General features: G+C 38.1%; 1 long non-coding RNA gene across 1 annotated transcript; it reads left to right on the forward strand.

The window, feature by feature from the left end:
* Positions 1-8,242: 8,242 nt before the first annotated feature.
* On the forward strand, positions 8,243-10,290 carry LOC127084749 (uncharacterized). Its single transcript, XR_007788780.1, has 3 exons — positions 8,243-9,294; positions 9,770-9,939; positions 10,015-10,290. It is a non-coding gene; the product is annotated as an uncharacterized LOC127084749 (long non-coding RNA).
* The last annotated feature ends 8,700 nt before the right edge of the window (positions 10,291-18,990 follow it).

The following is an 18,990-nucleotide window of genomic DNA, read 5'->3' on the forward strand; positions in this document are numbered from 1 at the left end:
CTTCTGCAGAGCTTCTCGGTGTGGTTCTGAATTCATCAGTAAGGATAATACAGAGATTTTGGATGGCGTCTGTAGAAGCTGATCTACAATGTTATACTCACTTCTCTTGATGAGCCTCAGCATCTCATCACAGTCTTCTTTCGCATTGCCACTCGGGCCAACAGAGACAGAAGTCTTCAACGTAGAGGCAGGTATGGCAACAAGTGTCGGATTCGGAGCATTCACAATATTCCCAACCGGGCGTTCAGCATAATCAGCAGTATCATTCCTTCGAACATCAGCTTGAGGTTTCGGCGGAGCCGAGAAAACACGACCACTACGGGTCAATCCGCTGACGTCGACAATATTAACAACAGATGAAGAAGGCAGGGGCACTTCTTTCCCATCCTCTAATGCTACAACACTGTAGCGATAGGGGACCGCTTCCTCAGAAGAATACGGTACAGGGCCAACTGGCTTAATGATCAAAGCAGGAAAAGCCTTCTGCTTGCTACCATCATACCTGATGATAACAGGCTCGGGGATCCGGAATACTGGAGAAATTACGTTGACTTCATCAGCATCTTAGTCAATATTTCTGTTTTGAAGTATCTCAATGACTCCTTCATCCAGCATTTCTTGAACATCTTTGCGCACCTGGCGACATCCTCTTTGGTTGACAGAACAAACTCGGCATCTATCGTGGTCATGTTCATAATGACTATAATCACACAGTAGTCTATGCATCTCGACCAGAGATTGTCGAATATGACTGACATATTTGACCTTGTACTTGCCAGGGCAACCCTGGACCATGTTGACAGATTTCCCATGCTCGGGCAATGGGTTCTTCTTCACATTAGGACCTACGTCCTGTAAACAATACCACATCTCACAAGGTCTTGAACCTTGGTCTTCAAAGGGTAGCAGTTTTCCACGTCATGTCCGGGAGCACCGGAATGATAAACACAGTGTAATTCTGGCTTATACCACCATTGGGGGTTGGTAGGTATAGTCGGTGGGTCTCGTGGAGTAATCAACTTCCTCTCTATCAAAGAGGGATACAACTCTGCATATGTCATCGGAATAGGATCGAAGGTGAAATTGATTGTAAGAGTTTTCAAAAAGATCCTTTCCTCTAAGAGTTTTCAATTTCTTGCGGAGCTCAAGAAATTGATTGTTCATAGCGTCCATCTTCTCATAAACATCTGGGCCCTCAGACGGCTCAGAATAATAGATGGTGTCGTCTACTTTGGGCATAGTATGCACGACAGGAGGAGGAACAACAAGGACCAGGCTAGATGCCGACAGAGAAGCGAAGGTGGGTGCAGGACCCTCGGGCATGAAGTTGGGAGGCATCCCCAACGGAAACCCGACTGGCATGGCTGTTGGAGCAAAGTGTGCGCTGGCCGCAAGCACAGTTGATGAGGCAATCTCAGAGATGACTGTCCTCTGGGGAGGAGTTGCAGGTGTTGGAGACGACTGGCTCTGGGCAGCCATGAATGACTCCATCAGGGCAGTCAATCTGGATACTTCTTCCTTAAGCTCTCGGTTCTCTTGTTCCAAAAGATCCATCAGTCTTGAAATGTTGGCTCTGGTGTAGTACCGGTGAGTCAGCTTGTCTTTGAAATAAATGAAGAACACAGAGTTAGACCATAGAACAAGAAGCCTGGAGCAAAACCTGCTGATGCACATGATGCATGTAATGCTTATGCATATGATTTGTTTTTATTTATCAGAGGAACTTTAGAGTCCTATTTGCAAACATTGGATTTATTAAACATTTATCACATATGGAAATATCGCATCAAATAATACTTGGAAAATATTTTTACACCAAAGAAGTGCAGTCTTGGTAACCAAATACAAGAGAGAAGGAAAATAAACATCCTATGGATCCCTAGAAGCAATCATCTAAAGCTCTGGACACAGGAAGATAAGATGCACAAAGCCTCTTCACTTCCTTCTCATAGGCTGCGTCCATATCCGCCTTCTCTTTGGCGAGTCGATCATACTTCCTTTTCCAAAACTTGGAAGACTAAGGATGTAGAGAAGTCAAGGCATCATTAGGATCTTCTATAACCTGGTGCTCAAGGAACTCTATCAAAGCATCCTTCTCCCTGATCTGCTGAAGCAACTCCTCTCGTTCACGGATCCAGGCACGTGAACGGTCTTTGTCTCTCAACTCCTCTACTCCTTGGTCAGGGAGGGTTGAAGGCCCAGCCACAACCAACGGTGTAGTTCTTGGATAATGATAAGGCATCAGGTACTCAGAAGCTCTCCTCCTAACCCAAGAAGTATAAGGCTCCAAAGCGATACAGTTCTTCGGACCTAGCTCCTTCCTTCCTTTCCTATGGATCTTGCACCAAGCGTGGACCATCCTGCCCTTCAAGCCTTAAGGATCTTTACCCTCCTGAAAGAACACACCCTCTAACATAATGTTATTGGGTTTATCCTTTAGGGGGAACCCAAGCTGACGACGTGCCAAAATAGGGTTGTAGTTAATCCCACCACATGAACCAAGAAGAGGCACATTGGAGAATTCACCACAAGAGTCGATAATCTGCACACCATCATACACACGATTGTACCAAAAGATATCATCATTAGTGAGAGACATAAGTCTCGTGGACCACCGTAGACATCCTTTGTTCTCCTTGAAGGCGACCGTCTGTGACAAGTGCGAAATAAACCACTTGTACAACAGAGGCAAACAACACACAATGGTACCACCACCCTTTGCATTCCTCATATGCAAAGAAAAGTAAGTGTCGCCCAACAGAGTCGGAACGGGATTAAGAGTAGAGAAAATCCTAATAGCGTTCACATCCACAAACTTGTCGATGTTGGGGAATAACACTAGCCCATAGATGAGAAGTACAAATATGGCTTCAAAGGCGTCCTCACTCATGGCCTTCCCATACATAGTAACTTGAGCAATGAGGAGCTCATAAGGGAGACCTTGAATTCCACCTTTGGTAGTCATATGAGCACCAACCAGAGATTCATCTATATGCAACATATCAACTATCTCTTGAGAAGTAGGAACACTCTCTAAGCCGCTAAACGACAACTGGTCTAGAATAGGTATACCCACAAGGTAGGCATACTCCTCAAGCGTGGGCAGAAGCTGGAAATCCGGAAAAGTGAAGCAACGGTACAAGGGATCATAAAACTGCACCAATACACTCATCAAACCTTCGTCCACTTGAGTAGTCAGAACAGATAAAAGCTTCCCAAAATGAGCCTTGAATCCCAAGGGATCTAATACATAGGATGTCAAATTCCTTAGCTCTTTCAAGTCAGGTTGTCTGAAACTGTACTTCTTTGTCTTTCCATGTCTGAAAATTTGCAAATAGACCTCTTAAGTTCCTTGAAACTTTTCTTATTTTTGATGATATGGATGCAAATGGGGGCATGAATGCATGAATGCAACAATCACACTCAAGGATCAAACAAAGCACACCAAACAAAGGTCATGGGATGGATCAAGTCATCCTTAATATCAATCATCCATTTTGGTGGATCATGGTTTACACCTTATCAACACCCAAGTTCCATTGATATTAAGGATACACAAGAACGGATCAACCATGAATCAAGGGTTTGTTGCAAGTCACGAGCATGGAGTCTCGGTTAAGAAGCACCCAAAAGGAGTGTACTAGGGTTTAAACCTGCCAGTCATGTTCTACAAGAGGTTCCCATAGTCATCATCCCATCTTTCAGATATTATCGGAGAAACGACTACTCGTATTCCAAGAATATTCTCAAGAGAGACTCTTATGAGTGTAGTATCGCGTAACAATCGTATCAAATCTTACATTTGAACGACTTTCGCACTACGTCCTAAGAATAGGCCAAGATGGGCTTGGTAAACTAAGGTCCTTGGCTTCTAAGGTCTATATTGGAAAGAGTAATGTCTAACCACAACTACTTGTATGACATTATTGATCCCAACATGACCTCCACCAAGTGAATGGGCTTGCAAGTCAACTTGCTAAGGAATAACTCCACACAAGTCAACAAGACTATGCCATTCTCCTATCCTAAGTGCACTCGAGTTCGGGTATAGAACTCATCTCACAAAGATCACCAAGCATACAAGGAATTAATATTCAAGCAATTCAATCATTACACACAATTTAGTAATCCAAAATTGCACAAAAATATGTCACAAAACAATATACACAACAATACAACAAAATGTGAAAAGTAGGCGAAACCCACGAGGCAAATATATCCCCAGCAGAGTCGCCACTTTTCTGTAGCGGGGTATTCGCTACCATTGGAGATATTGACTAAATCCAAGGTAAACCATACAAGTCGAGTCGCCACCGCACTTCTATTTATCCAAGGGAATGGTTAGAAAGCGAACAACAACCTAAAAGTTTTATCGAATCAAAAACTAGTAAAAATGTCAGAGATCTGGGTAAGGGGGTTGGTTATGCAATGGGAAGGTTTTAAGCACCCAAAACATCCTAGGTACTCCTAGGGAGCCCTTTTCACATTTGTTGTAAGGTTGGTATTTTGTGAAAATTTGTTTGTGCAAACATGAATGAAGAGATGCGAAGAGAATGTACAAGTTATTTACAATTTTGTGTTTGGATGGATAAACCCATTGCCTACGTACCATCTTAAAAGATTAGGATCAAAACCTCGTAGTTCGGGGTAAAAATCTCAAAACAAGTTGGTGAATTGATTGGTCCAAAAGCCTTAAGGTCTTTTTTTATCCAAGGGAGAAAACTCAACCTAAAACCACAAATCCACCATGTGAGGATAGCTTCAACATGCTAGTGAGGGGTTAACCCTATAATAAGCATGGAAGTCTTATAGTCACTCACTAAGGATATAAGTGAGTATTACATCTACCTCAAGGATAACTCAAACCTAAGAGCTAAAGGTTATGAAAAAAATTTGATTAAGAGAGTGGCCATTGAATTAACATAAACATGTGCTCAAATGAGCAAAGGAAAAAGCAAATGGATAATATGTACAAGAATGATAAATTGCATAAATGTAAAGTGCAAGAATTAAATGACTTGAAGTAAAAGTTAGTGGTCAATTGTTAGTGTTGGAGTTAGTGTGCCATAAGGCAAATTTAGCGCTATGTTAAGCAATCGTAATTGGACTTATGTAGAAGTCACAACTATCTGAGGCCGGTTAATAATAATGTAGGCAACAACATAAGTTAGAGGTCTTGATTAGTGAATCAAACTCCAACAACTTGCCATGCCAAAAAAGAAAATGAGAAATGATCTTGTATTGGTTTAGGTCCTTTGCATGATTTAGGAAGCAATCTATCCTTAATGCAAAGCCATTCACTTGATCCATGATCAATATGAATTATATTTGAATCAAGGAAGATTAAACCTCCCTAATCAATGCTAACCATCAACCTTTAACTCATTGATCAAAAAGAAGAAAGAAAGAAAGAAGAAGAAGGAGATGAAGAATTAAAGTGCATTAATGGAAATGGAATGTACCAATCAACAATGTTGACCAAAGATAGGGAAGATCAAGGTCAAACAATAGAAAACAGAAGCAAGATGAAGATTGGAAGTCAAGAAATAAACAAAATATTTTTGGCATTTTTAATATTTGAAATAAAACTTGAATTAAAAATAAAAAGAAAGGTCAAACTTCAAATTCACTTCAAATCAACTTTGAAAAGTCCAAGTGAATTATCCCAAGTTTAACAAGGTCAAACAAAGTTTGACAAAAAAATTCAGCATTTTGAAAAGTCAGAAACTATTTTTAAACAATAAAAAATGAATAAAAATAACCTAATTGAACTAAAATCTCAAATAAATCTCAAATCAATTAATAAATTGATGAGAATATTTTTCATAGATTCATCATCATTCAAAGAGGTTAAGAAAATATTTTTGTATTTTTTGGATATCAAAAACTATTTAAAATGAATTAAAAATAACCAGAAAATGGAAAATTATTAAAAAATAGCAAATGATAAAATAAAAAATATTAAAAATCATTTTTAGAAACCAGAAATTAAAAGAGAAATAATACAATTGGTCCCATAATTTTTGGACCAATAATGAAAGAGATATGGATTTTAGAAAATGAAATGGAATTAAAAAAATGAAATAGAAATTAAAATCAGAATTAAAATAAATGGAAAAGCGAGAGTCCTTGGATCTGAGCTCATTAATTGAGCTGGCAGATCCAAGCATCCAAAAGCGCGTGCCCAACGTATTCCAAAGTCAATGCAACCACATGGATATTAAAGCAACGTCATAACAATGTGTGGAGGAGATTAGATCTGGAAACTGAGATGGACGGCTCAGATCCAATCTGGAGACCAGACGGTGGCCAGTGCCACCGTCTTCTCCGGCTAGCTCCGGCGAAGGCCAAAAATTGCAGGTCAAAAAATGTTAACTAAAATACACGATCCATGCACTATTCAAAAGGTGGAGTGATGTACATCACTCCTATGCCACTCAATTCCACTCTAGATCCCTATTAAGAGAGAAATCAGAGATGGAACTTTGGTGGTGGTCAACTGAACTTGCTCGATTTCAACAATTAAGAACACAATAATGATGCCTCTATACAGAGGACTTCAGACAACACAAGATCAAGGGAAATGGAGCAATGTATGATGAGATTCGAAGTAAAATGCAGCTGAACAAAACCTTTGGATTGTGAAGAATTGAGTCACTCTCTTTGGTTCCTTTTGCAAACAGAAGCTTCAATGGATCAAGGTGAAGAGGTCTAGGAACTTTAGATCTTAAAAATCAATCAATGCAATTGAATTTCAGATCTGAAATTTTTAGAGAAAAATGAAGTTTGTTCCTTTGGTATAGGTGGGGATTCAATTCAGCAGGGATTTAGGCGCCATTAAGTTGAAGAATTGTGAAGCTATGGCATGGTATTTATAGATGGAGAGAGCTGTAAGCAATGCTGAATGTGTGACTTCAAAATTGCATTAATGGAAAGGGGCCTCCATGCATGGGCCTGTACAGGCGCATGGAGGGCCCAATTCCACATGGCTTGGCAAGCTGAGATCATATTTGAATGAAATGGACGTGCAACATAGGTGTAATCAGCTCATGCATGGCAATTGAATCATGTTTTCAAAAATGCACCTAATTCTTCATGTCTTCGAAAATGATGCTTCCAAACTCCAAATGCAACCTTATGAGTAATGGTTGGAAAGCTTGTTGCATAAGGAACAAATGTTATGTTGATCAAATCTTCATTTGGGCATTGGAAATTAATGAAAATTGAGCTTGAAGTGTAGGGTGCAAAACATGCATATGGGAAGTTTCCAAATTTGGCCAATGTTCAAACCCTTCTGTGTCAATGATGCAAGCTCCAAATGATAAAATCTTCAACACGAAAGTTGTAGATCTTTTCAATACAATCAATTTGGACTTAAAGTTTGCATCATTTGGGTTTTAGATGAAGAAGTTATGGGCACTTGAAGTTGGACTTTTTCACATTTCAATGCATTTGGTCCAAAGTGACCTATAATGTTTTGCATTATCACTTGTATTTCTTTTGAGATTTTGTAATTTTTCTCAACATAACATTTGAATTAAACACAATAAGCTTTCAAATTCAGTAAGTCTCACCTCAAAATCATGAACAATGAATGAGTTATGTTCTTGGGAAATTGACCCAAAATTAGGGTTTTAGTCAAAATGACCTATAATGTCTTGGAATGGATGATGACCTTCCAAGCTTCAAATCAATTTTTGATGAACATTAAAGTTGTTCATATTGTCCTTAAGAACATTCTTTCTCTTGGGATCATCTCCATTTGACCAACACATAAAAAGTTAGGTCTCAGTGTAATTCAAAATAGTCAGATGAATTCACTGATCAACTTCTCAAGCCCAAACCTCATATCTTGATGAATTGATGATTGAGGACACTCAAGTAAGTTCAAATATGCATGAAATGATGAATTAAAGAACTTCCCTTGATTGTATTTGACCATGGGCTGAGGTTGCTTCATGAGCAAGGCACAGTTGATGAACAGATGAATTAGGGTTTCCTTGGGAAACAAGTCTCAAACCCTTTGACTTGCTTTGATCAAAATGATGAATTGAGATACTTGGGAGGCATATTTGATGAATGAGAGCTTTGGGAACCATTTTCATGCTTGCCTTCATCTTCAATTGGCCCTATCCATGCACATAGGATCTCCTAGAAGCTTTAGACTTTGTGACTGCTCAAGCTACAAATAAAAAATGTTAGTGACATATTTTTGTGCTTTTGGTTAGTAAACAAAATGAGAAAAGCAATAATATACAATTCAAGCATGCTTGGTGATCTCAAACCACTCACAAGGGGTCCCACCCTAAGGCAAAGGGAACCAAGATGCTTATGATCCTTGAGGCTATGCAAATGCAATGTTGTGATACCATGAGGGATCTTAGGGTCAAAATTAGGGTCTTACAATGCCTCCATACGATGTGTATTCGTATATTGATTAAGATGTTTGGGAGAAATTTGAGAGTCTCACAACACTCCTGCTTTCTTGGCAAAGAGCCAAAAAGGAAAGAAAAATCGAGCTAGAAATATCTATCCACATATATTGTCTCGTGGAGGATATCTAAAACTTGAAAAGAAGATGATGGAAGAAAAAAGAAAACAAAGGGAGGAAGAGATGAGAGGTTCTATAAGTCTTGATCTCACTCCATCACCATCATCACTCCACGAGATTTAGAAGAGGGCGCATCAAAGAAAAGACGATGAGTTCACATCATATGCTACACGCAAAGTGGCTCAAAGGATTATAAGTACATACTTTTTTTTAACAATATTTATTTCAGTTAAATCAATGTGTTAAATATGAAATTTCATATTTGTTATAGGATGATTTGGTTGAACAAACCAAAGTCTGCCTCTTCACTTCACAAGACCGTCATGACATCTAGGTAGAAGTGATTGGAATCGAAGAGCAGCATGGGCGTGTCAGTGGTCTTGGAAGAGGCGTTGGCTTCAAGATATTATTTAGACCATCTAAATCATCTAGAGAGAAAATCCTCAAGAGAGAGATAAAGATATTTTTGTTGTTGAGTTGGATAAGGAAATGGAGAAGCAGGATAGGAAGTTGGAGGAGGAGAGGAAGAGGTTGAGGGAGAAGCAAGAAAGAAAGTTGGAGGAGGATAGGAAGAAGTTTGAGGAGGAGAAGAAGAGGTGGAGGGAGGAGTAGGATAGGAAGTTGGAGGAGGATAAGGAGAGGTTGTTGTAAACGTGCGAGAGAGTGTCCAGAAGGAGCGGGAAGAGTGAGAGAGGATGACTGAGGAGAATGTGTCTAAGAAGTGTACCCGTGATGTGTTTGAGGTATAATTTGTATGTTGTTGTTATTATTGTTTGTGTATTTTAATTTTGGATTGTATTTATGTTGTTTTTATGATGTAGAAATTGAATTCGTTAGGTATATTAATCTACACAAATTCAAATCAGTTAGAAATTTGAGAGAATGAAGTTCAGAAAGTTACGGGTGGTACAAGCACGAAAGAAAGTTTTTATGCCAACCATAGCAGTATTGAACCCACACCGTCAAAAGTAGATAACATTGAGAGACTAGGAATGATCGTTAACAGTATTCCAGAACCATGCATGGGTATTACATTAAGTCATGATCCAACTCAGTTATTCGTATTTTCTAGGATTTCTGTCCATGAATTTTTGTTGGGAAATATGTACCTAGACAATTTCGTATTACAAATTTAGTCCTCATAAGTATAGTTTTTATGTTGATCTCTATTTATATTCATATATTATTCTACTTTAACATAAAGATTTGCTCTTACAGGTACATCCATGAGTTATGTGTTGAAATGAAACTTCAAAACAAGTATTGCATCTTAGATTTGACGCACATTGGTCTTACTCGCGGCTCGACAGAAACAATATCCTTCATTACTTAAAAGATAAGTTGAAAGGGAGCATCAAAGATTGTTATTTGGTCCCGTTTTACCGCAAGTAAGTATATATTAATTTGTGTTTTCATTTATAAATCAATTTTATACATCTTAATTATTCTGAATGTTTATTCAGTTCGCATTGGCAACAAGTTGTTATATGTCCCAAGAAAAATACTATAGTTGTGTTTTGCTCGTTGCACTATGAACTTCTTGAAGAAGTAGTTAACACTTTGAATGTGTAAGTGGTATTATTTTTTAACTTTAGAGTTGAATAATTTTTATTCATGTTTAATTTTAATCGACATGTGTAGAGCGATGGAGGAGTATAATACACTCAAACATAATATACTTGGTAAAAAACCAATATATGCTTCCCCAAAAGTAATTATATTACTTGTGTATTTTGACATTATACTATTTATGTTTATTAGTGTGATATAAATATATGAAAATTATTTGTAGTGACGAAAACAACCCAACAATCATTCATATGGATACTATGTTATGAGATATATGATCTATATTATCTCCACATGCATTACAAATGGATGGATGAAGTATAAGGTATTGACTTAATTCATATCTTCTTAAGTTCATTCTGTTGTTGTTGTTAACTTATCATAATTTAATTTTTGTTCTGATTATAAGAGTTTAACAATAAAACACCATACTAAAAAAAAGATATGGATGACACCCGATCACGTTGGGGCAAAGTCTTTTTACCTTGTTATGATTCTCTAAAAACATAGTTTTTTAATGGTCGTAAATGTGGAAGTTTCCTTAATTTGTTTTATGCAAATATATAAATGTGTGTATCCTGTCTTGATGGTCAGAACAATGCAAATTTCTAACCTTGGTTTAAATGATATGATATATTCCAATTTTGTCGCATATTTTGTGTAAAAAATGATACAGGAGGGTGAAACTAATATTTGAAACAATGCAAATATGATATTCATTGGTTAATAAATTTATAATGATATGATACAGACCAGTGAAAATGATACAGGTAAAATTATACAGCCCAGTGAAAAGGATACAGGCGGTTAAAATGATACAGGCAAAAAATGAGATTTTATCCCTCGATTATTACTTAAAATCGAGGTAAATGAATAACTTATTACCTCGATCTTTAAATACATCATAGAGATATATGGCGTGCGCAACAACATTTAGAAAATAAAATAATATGCAATTGAAGGGGATCGAACCCATGACCTTTTAATTTCTAACCTCAGTTTTAGAAACACCGAGGTGACAAGTGATTGCTTTTTATGTCGCTCTTCGTTACCTCGCCTGTGTAGTCGAGGTTAAATCTATTTCACGACCGATGTTAGATGTGTTATTTGTATTAGTGTTTATTCCTTTTTTCTTAAGAAATCCTTTCGCAACAAGTCTTGCCTTGTGTCGAGTTACTTCACCTTTAGGATTCAACTTCACCTTGTATACCCACTTCACATCAATTTCCTTCTTTCCTTGAGGAAATTTGACAAGTGACCAAATGTTGTTGACTTCGATGGACTTCAATTCCTCATTCATCACTTTCACCCATGTTGAATCCTTTAATGCTTCAACTGCATTGACTGGTTCAACATCTTCATAGAAAGCATAGTGTACCAGCTCACCTTCATCATCGACCACATTATCTGATGTAATCACAAATTCTTGCAACCTTCCAGACATGTGTCGTGTCCTTTGAGTTCTACTTGTGCTTGCTTATCCTCTGACTTCTTCTTGTCGAACTTCTATGTCGATTTCACCTGTTGGTTCTTCACGTAAGATTCTCACTAAATCTTTCTTGACATTTTCAGTCCAATCCCATTCCTTAAGCTCATATATGATTATGTCCCTACAGATCACTACTTGCTTGTTCATTGGGTCAAACAACTTGTAACCTTCAGTCGAATGTTATCCTATCAGGATCCTCCTATTGGTGTAAGCCCTAGAGGCCAATACTTTTGGTACTTGTATCGAATTATTTATTAATAATAAAAGACATTTTCTTTATTATGGTTGATTAATAAAGTCCCTAGAATAGATAGTCCGTTTAATGTATTAAGTGTGACTTAATCATGAGAACACATTAAACATAAGGACACTATTCTTAAAGTATCCGTAGTCGAGCTTTAATGTGAAGTGGGATAACATTAAAGCATTAAGACTATTATGTTTGTAGACTGATGATCACATCTCATGGATCATGGATAAAGAGTTATCAAGTCTTAAACATAGGTATGAATATTAGGAGTAATATTTATACCGGATTGACCCGCTATAAGAATACTATAAAGAAAGTTATGCAAAGTGTCATAAGTTATTCTCATGGTGATAATAGTGTATACCACTCTTCGACCTGAAACCACTATGGATCCTAGATGTAGAGTTGAGTGCCTTATTACTGATCCAACGTTATCCGTAACTGGATGACCATAAAGACAGTTGATGAGTACTTCACGAAGCATGCTGAGGGACATGAGTGTCCTAGATGGAATTTGCCAATCCTGCGTAACAGGATAAATGTCTATGGGCCCAATATTGAACTGGACAAGGGTGACACGGTCTATACCTTGTGTTCAATATAGACATAAGGGCAAAGGGGTAATTATACACATAATTATTATCACAGGAGGTTTTGTCAGATCACATGACATTTTCGTGACTTGGGTAGCAGTGATGTGTTGCTAGATACCGCTCACTGTTTATTATGTTAAATGCGTGATTTAATATAATTTCCAACGCCGCGAAAACCTACAGGGTCACACACAAAGGACGGATTGATGAGAGATAGAATAATTAAGGAACATCGTAAGGTACGGTGTACTTAAGTAGAATACGAAATATGGTAAGGTACCAAGTACTTAAGTGATTTTGGCATATTATGAGATATAGGCCAAAATGCACTTAAGTGGGCTTTTTGGCTTGAAGCCCACACAAGTGGTTCTATAAATAGAGCTCTTGTGCAGAAGCTTTGTATGGGAATACAACACAACTGAAGAGTTGGAATTTCGTATCTCTCTCTCACTCAAAGCCTTCATTCATAACAGCTAGCACTGCGATTGAAGGAATCCGTTCGTGTGGACTGAGTAGAGACGTTGTCATCGTTCAACATTCGTGATCGCCCCGTGGATCTGTATCAAAGGTTTTGATCATTATTAGAGATCTGCACCAAAGGTTTGAATCGCCACAAGAGGTAACGATTCTATCACTGATCATGCCCATTCGTAAGGATCACTAAATGGAGAAATTTTTAAATTCCGCTGCGCCTTGGATGGCAATTCTCCAACAGTTGTATCAGAGCCACTTACGAAACCATGAATCTGATATCTGTTTTTGTTATGTAATAATATGATTAAAATAGAATAAATCAAAGGTTAAATTGAGATCGATCAAGTTACATATATGTGATATATGTAATCCTGATGCAAAATACATTATATATGATATAGTGTTCTCGTTTCGTTCATTCAAACCCTCGATGATTATTTTCCTTTGAGCGATTAATGGTCATTTGCTTCTTGATCCGACATTAGTATGGTGAAGCAATGACGTGTTGATCAATCATACTGAATTAACAATCGAGACGTGTTTGACGGTCTGAAATTGGTGCATCAGGGTTAGTGACGGCACACGGGTTGTGTTGTCAGAGAGTTATGCGATTGGGGTTTGAACGCACAAGAGTTGTGCTTCCTAAACACTTTTTGGAACAGTGTTAACTAGTTAACGCGTATGGTTAACCGGTTAACGCAATGCGAAATTAAAATTTTTAAGTTTTCAAACAGTGTTAACCGGTTAACGCAAGGCGGAAAACAGTTTTCCAAGACATTTTCAAACAGTGTTAACCGGTTAACGCATTTGGTTAACCGGTTAACGCAAGGCAGAAAACTTTTTTTTTCTTCAGATTTCAAACAGTGTTAACCGGTTAACGCATATGGTTAACCGGTTAACGCAAGAAAATTTTCACCCATTCGGCTAACTCAGTGCTTTAAAAGTGTCAAGTGTTGATACGAAAAGCGACATCGATTTTAAATGAATTGTTCATTAAAATGTGATGATCGATCGTCGAAATTTAATTTGATTTTAATTAATTAAAGGAATTAATAATAATAAAGTGTTTATTATTGTCTTGTGGTGATCGGTTATGGCCTTAGTTTTCCTTTGTTTTGTTTTGGGTTTTTAAAATACGACCTGCGTGTCGTGCCTCTCTCTTAATCTCCCAAATGTAACTTCTTTTCTCATCTCACTCCCTCGTATGTAAAACGAGTTTCTTTCATGTAATGTAATGATATGAAGAAAGCAAAGAAGTCAGTGCCAAAGGAGGACAACCTTGAAGATCTTGCTTGGAGAAGCTTAGATCGTTGTAGGTTAGCTTAGGTTCTCTCATTGGCTTGGGAGAACAATTGCGCTAGGGGCCATAACTGTTTCATTATGTATGTATGTATGTTGATGCATGTGAATGTATGTTGATGCATGTGAGAGACGGTTTATATGATAAACAAGTCGGTGAGATCAGAAAAATTGCAATTCCCTCAAAACTAAATATTAAGTTTTAAGCTTTCCAAGTTTTAACACTCATCAAGACTAGTATCGAATAATGTAGCTTTCGCCTACGCGAGGTGCATGTTCTATATTAGTAAGGTGCGATGGGATAATTGTAATATCCAACTGTTAAAACAATGGGTCAAACTTAACTAAACAAATTATAATAAGATTATATATATGTTTAGAAGCAAGAGTTGGGAATGATCCATATGATGGATTGGAATAAGGAGTTATTCACCCAACTGAAATTTTCGAGAGTTGTATGAGATACAATTGGAAGGAGTTCCTACCTAAATAACCTAGTTTTGTGTAATCCGCCTACGCGGACTTAGAACGAAGTGAAATATGGATCTCGACCCACTAGAAAATCTTCCAACGGGATTTTCCGAATCAGATGATGAGGGTCATTTGTTTTGAATAAAATAGTGGGAGCATATTTAATTAAAGGCCTAATTGAATATGTCAATGATACTTATATTTTCATTAATCCTTATGTAGATTACCATGACAACAAACACCTCTAACAACATATTGCGATCAAACCCTGAGAAAGAAAAATTGTCTGGGACAAATTTTCTGGATTGGTACCGAGACATGAGGACTGTCCTCAAACATGATAAAGGGAAAGGCAAGGAAGTTGCCAAACCCAAACCCACTAGTGTTACTTTGAAACCTAGTGGAAGCATAGAAAAGGAGGGCACCTGCTTCCATTGCGGTAAGACCGCACACTGGAAGAGGAACTGCCCAAAGTACCTGGAAGATAGGAAGAATGGAGTAGAGACTCCAACTTCAGGTATTTTTGTTATTGAAACTAATTTATCTACTTCTGTATCATGGGTATTAGATACTGGATGCGGTTCTCACATTTGTACAAATGTGCATGGACTGAAAAGGAGTAGAGATTTGGCAAAAGGTGAAGTCGACCTACGAGTTGGCAATGGAGCAAAGGTTGCTGCCTTGGCCGTAGGAACTTATGAATTGACTTTACCTAGTGGTTTAATAATTCAGTTAGAGAACTGTTATTATGTACCAGTAATTAGCAGGAATATTATTTCCGTTTCTTGTTTGGACAAGTTCGGTTTTTCATTCATAATAAAGAACAATTGTTGTTCAATTTATTTGAATGATATATTCTATGCTACTGCTCAAATGAACAATGGATTATATGTCCTTGATCTTGAAGTGCCAATTTATAACATTAATACTAAAAGGATGAAACCTAACGAGTTAAATCCAACTTACCTTTGGCATTGTCGATTAGGCCACATAAATGAGAAACACATTTCCAAACTCCATAAAGATGGATTGTTGGACTCTTTTGATTATGAATCATATGAGACATGCAGATCTTGTTTAATTGGAAAGATGACAAAGTCTCCATTCACAGGAAAAGGTGAAAGAGCTAATGATCTTTTGGCCCTCATACATACTGATGTATGTGGACCACTGAACATACCAGCCAGAGGAGGTTTTCAGTACTTCATCACATTCACTGGTGATTTTAGTAGATATGGTTATGTGTATCTAATGAGACACAAATCAGAGTCCTTTGAAAAGTTCAAGGAATTCAAGAATGAAGTACAAAACCAACTCGGTAAGAATATTAAAACTCTTCGATCAGATCGAGGTGGTGAGTATTTAAGCCTAGAGTTTGATGACCATCTGAAAGAGTGTGGGATCCTATCCCAACTCACTCCTCCTGGAACACCCCAATGGAATGGTGTGTCTGAGAGAAGAAATCGAACCCTGTTGGACATGGTCCGATCCATGATGAGTCAAGCCGATCTTCCAAACTCCTTTTGGGGACATGCGCTGTTGACCGCAGCTTACACACTTAACCGTGTTCCATCCAAAAAGGTTGATAAGACACCATATGAGATATGGAGTGGTAAGAGACCACATATGTCTTACATGAAGATTTGGGGTTGCGAAGTTTATGTGAAACGACAAATTTCAACTAAGCTTGAGCCCAAATCTGACCAATGCTTATTTGTGGGGTATCCTAAAGAAACAAGAGGATATTACTTCTACAATCCTTCTGAGGGCAAAGTGTTTGTCGCTCGAACTGGAGTTTTCCTAGAAAAGGATTTTATTTCCAAAGGAACCAGTGGGAGGAAAGTAGAGCTTGAAGAAATTCAAGAATCACAAAGCATCGATACACTTATGGAGGAATTAGAGCAGGAAACACAAATGGTTGTGGAAGAGCAGCCTGCTCAAGTAGAACAAGACCAGCGTAGGTCAGGCAGGATACGTCACCTACCTGAGAGATATGGATATCTCATAACAGATCAAGGTGATGTATTACTCATGGATCAAGATGAGCCTGTGACCTACCAAGAGGCCATAACTGGTCCCGAGTCTGAGAAGTGGCTAGAGGCCATGAAATCCGAAATAGATTCCATGTACACTAACCAAGTTTGGAACTTGGTAGAGCCTCCTGTAGGAGTTAATCCTATAGGATGCAAGTGGGTCTTCAAAAACAAGACTGACATGGATGGTAAGGTACATACCAATAAAGCAAGACTGGTTGCAAAAGGATATAAACAAATTCATGGGGTTGACTATTTTGAAACCTTTTCACCAGTTGCAATGCTTAAATCTGTTCGGATTTTACTTGCTATTGCTACATATCATGATTATGAAATATGGCAGATGGATGTCAAAACTGCTTTCCTTAACGGGAATCTTCTTGAGGATGTGTACATGACACAGCCTGAAGGATTTGACATACCAGAAGAAGCCCATAAGATATGTAAGCTACAAAGATCAATCTATGGATTGAAGCAAGCTTCCAGAAGCTGGAATCTTCGTTTTGATGAAACGGTAAAACAATATGGATTCATCAAGAACGAAGATGAGCCTTGTGTCTACAAGAAGGTTAGTGGGAGCATGATCGTGTTCCTGGTGTTATATGTAGATGACATATTACTCATTGGAAACGATATCCCTACCCTACAACAAGTAAAGACTTGGTTGGGGAAATGCTTTTCTATGAAGGACCTAGGTGAAGCAGCCTATATATTAGGAATCAGAATCTATAGAGATAGATCACAAAAACTGCTTGGCCTAAGTCAGAGTACATACATAGACAAAGTGCTGAGACGCTTTCATATGCATGATTCCAAGAAAGGATTCATACCTATGCAACATGGCCTGTGTCTGTCAAAAACACAATCCCCTTCAACTAAGGAAGAAAGGGAACGCATGAATAAGACTCCATATGCATCTGCAATAGGATCTATTATGTATGCCATGTTATGTACTCGACCAGATGTCTCGTATGCTTTAAGTGCAACAAGTAGGTACCAATCTGATCCTGGTGATGCCCATTGGGTAGCTGTTAAGAATATCCTTAAGTACTTGAGAAGGACTAAGGAATCATTCTTGATATATGGAGGTCAGGAAGAGTTGGCTGTAATTGGTTACACTGATGCTAGCTTCCAGACAGATAAGGATGACTTTAGATCGCAATCTGGTTATGTGTTTTGCTTGAACGGTGGCGCTGTGAGCTGGAAAAGTTCAAAGCAAGATACAGTTGCTGATTCTACGACCGAGGCCGAGTATATTGCTGCCTCAAGTGCAGCAAAGGAAGCTGTTTGGATCAGGAAGTTCATTAGTGAACTTGGCATAGTCCCTAGCATTGTGGATCCCATTGGTCTCTATTGTGATAACAATGGTGCTATCGCACAAGCTAAGGAGCCTAGATCTCACCAACGATCCAAACACATACTTAGGCGTTATCATCTCATTCGAGAGATAATAGATAGAGGAGATGTGAAAATATGTAAAGTACCTACACTAGACAATATAGTTGACCCACTGACAAAGCCTCTTGCGCAGCAGAAGCATGATGGCCATACTAGATCAATGGGCATACGTGGTATGTCTGATTGGATCTAGTGCTAGTGGGAGATTGTTGGTGTAAGCCCTAGAGGCCAATACTTTTGGTACTTGTATCGAATTATTTATTAATAATAAAAGGTATTTTCTTTATTATGGTTGATTAATAAAGTCCCTAGAATAGATAGTCCGTTTAATGTATTAAGTGTGACTTAATCATGAGAACACATTAAACATAAGGACACTATTCTTAAAGTATCCGTAGTCGAGCTTTAGTGTGAAGTGGGATAACATTAAAGCATTAAGACTATTATGTTTGTAGACTGATGATCACATCTCATGGATCATGGATAAAGAGTTATCAAGTCTTAAACATAGGTATGAATATTAGGAGTAATATTTATACCGGATTGACCCGCTATGAGAATACTATATAGAAAGTTATGCAAAGTGTCATAAGTTATTCTCATGGTGATAATAGTGTATACCACTCTTCGACCTGAAACCACTATGGATCCTAGATGTAGAGTTGAGTGCCTTATTACTGATCCAACGTTATCCGTAACTGGATGACCATAAAGACAGTTGATGAGTACTCCACGAAGCATGCTGAGGGACATGAGTGTCCTAGATGGAATTTGCCAATCCTGCGTAACAGGATAAATGTCTATGGGCCCAATATTGAACTGGACAAGGGTGACACGGTCTATACCTTGTGTTCAATATAGAC

This window comes from Lathyrus oleraceus, chromosome 5 (assembly GCF_024323335.1).
Source record: "Lathyrus oleraceus cultivar Zhongwan6 chromosome 5, CAAS_Psat_ZW6_1.0, whole genome shotgun sequence".
Lineage (NCBI taxonomy): Eukaryota > Viridiplantae > Streptophyta > Magnoliopsida > Fabales > Fabaceae > Lathyrus > Lathyrus oleraceus.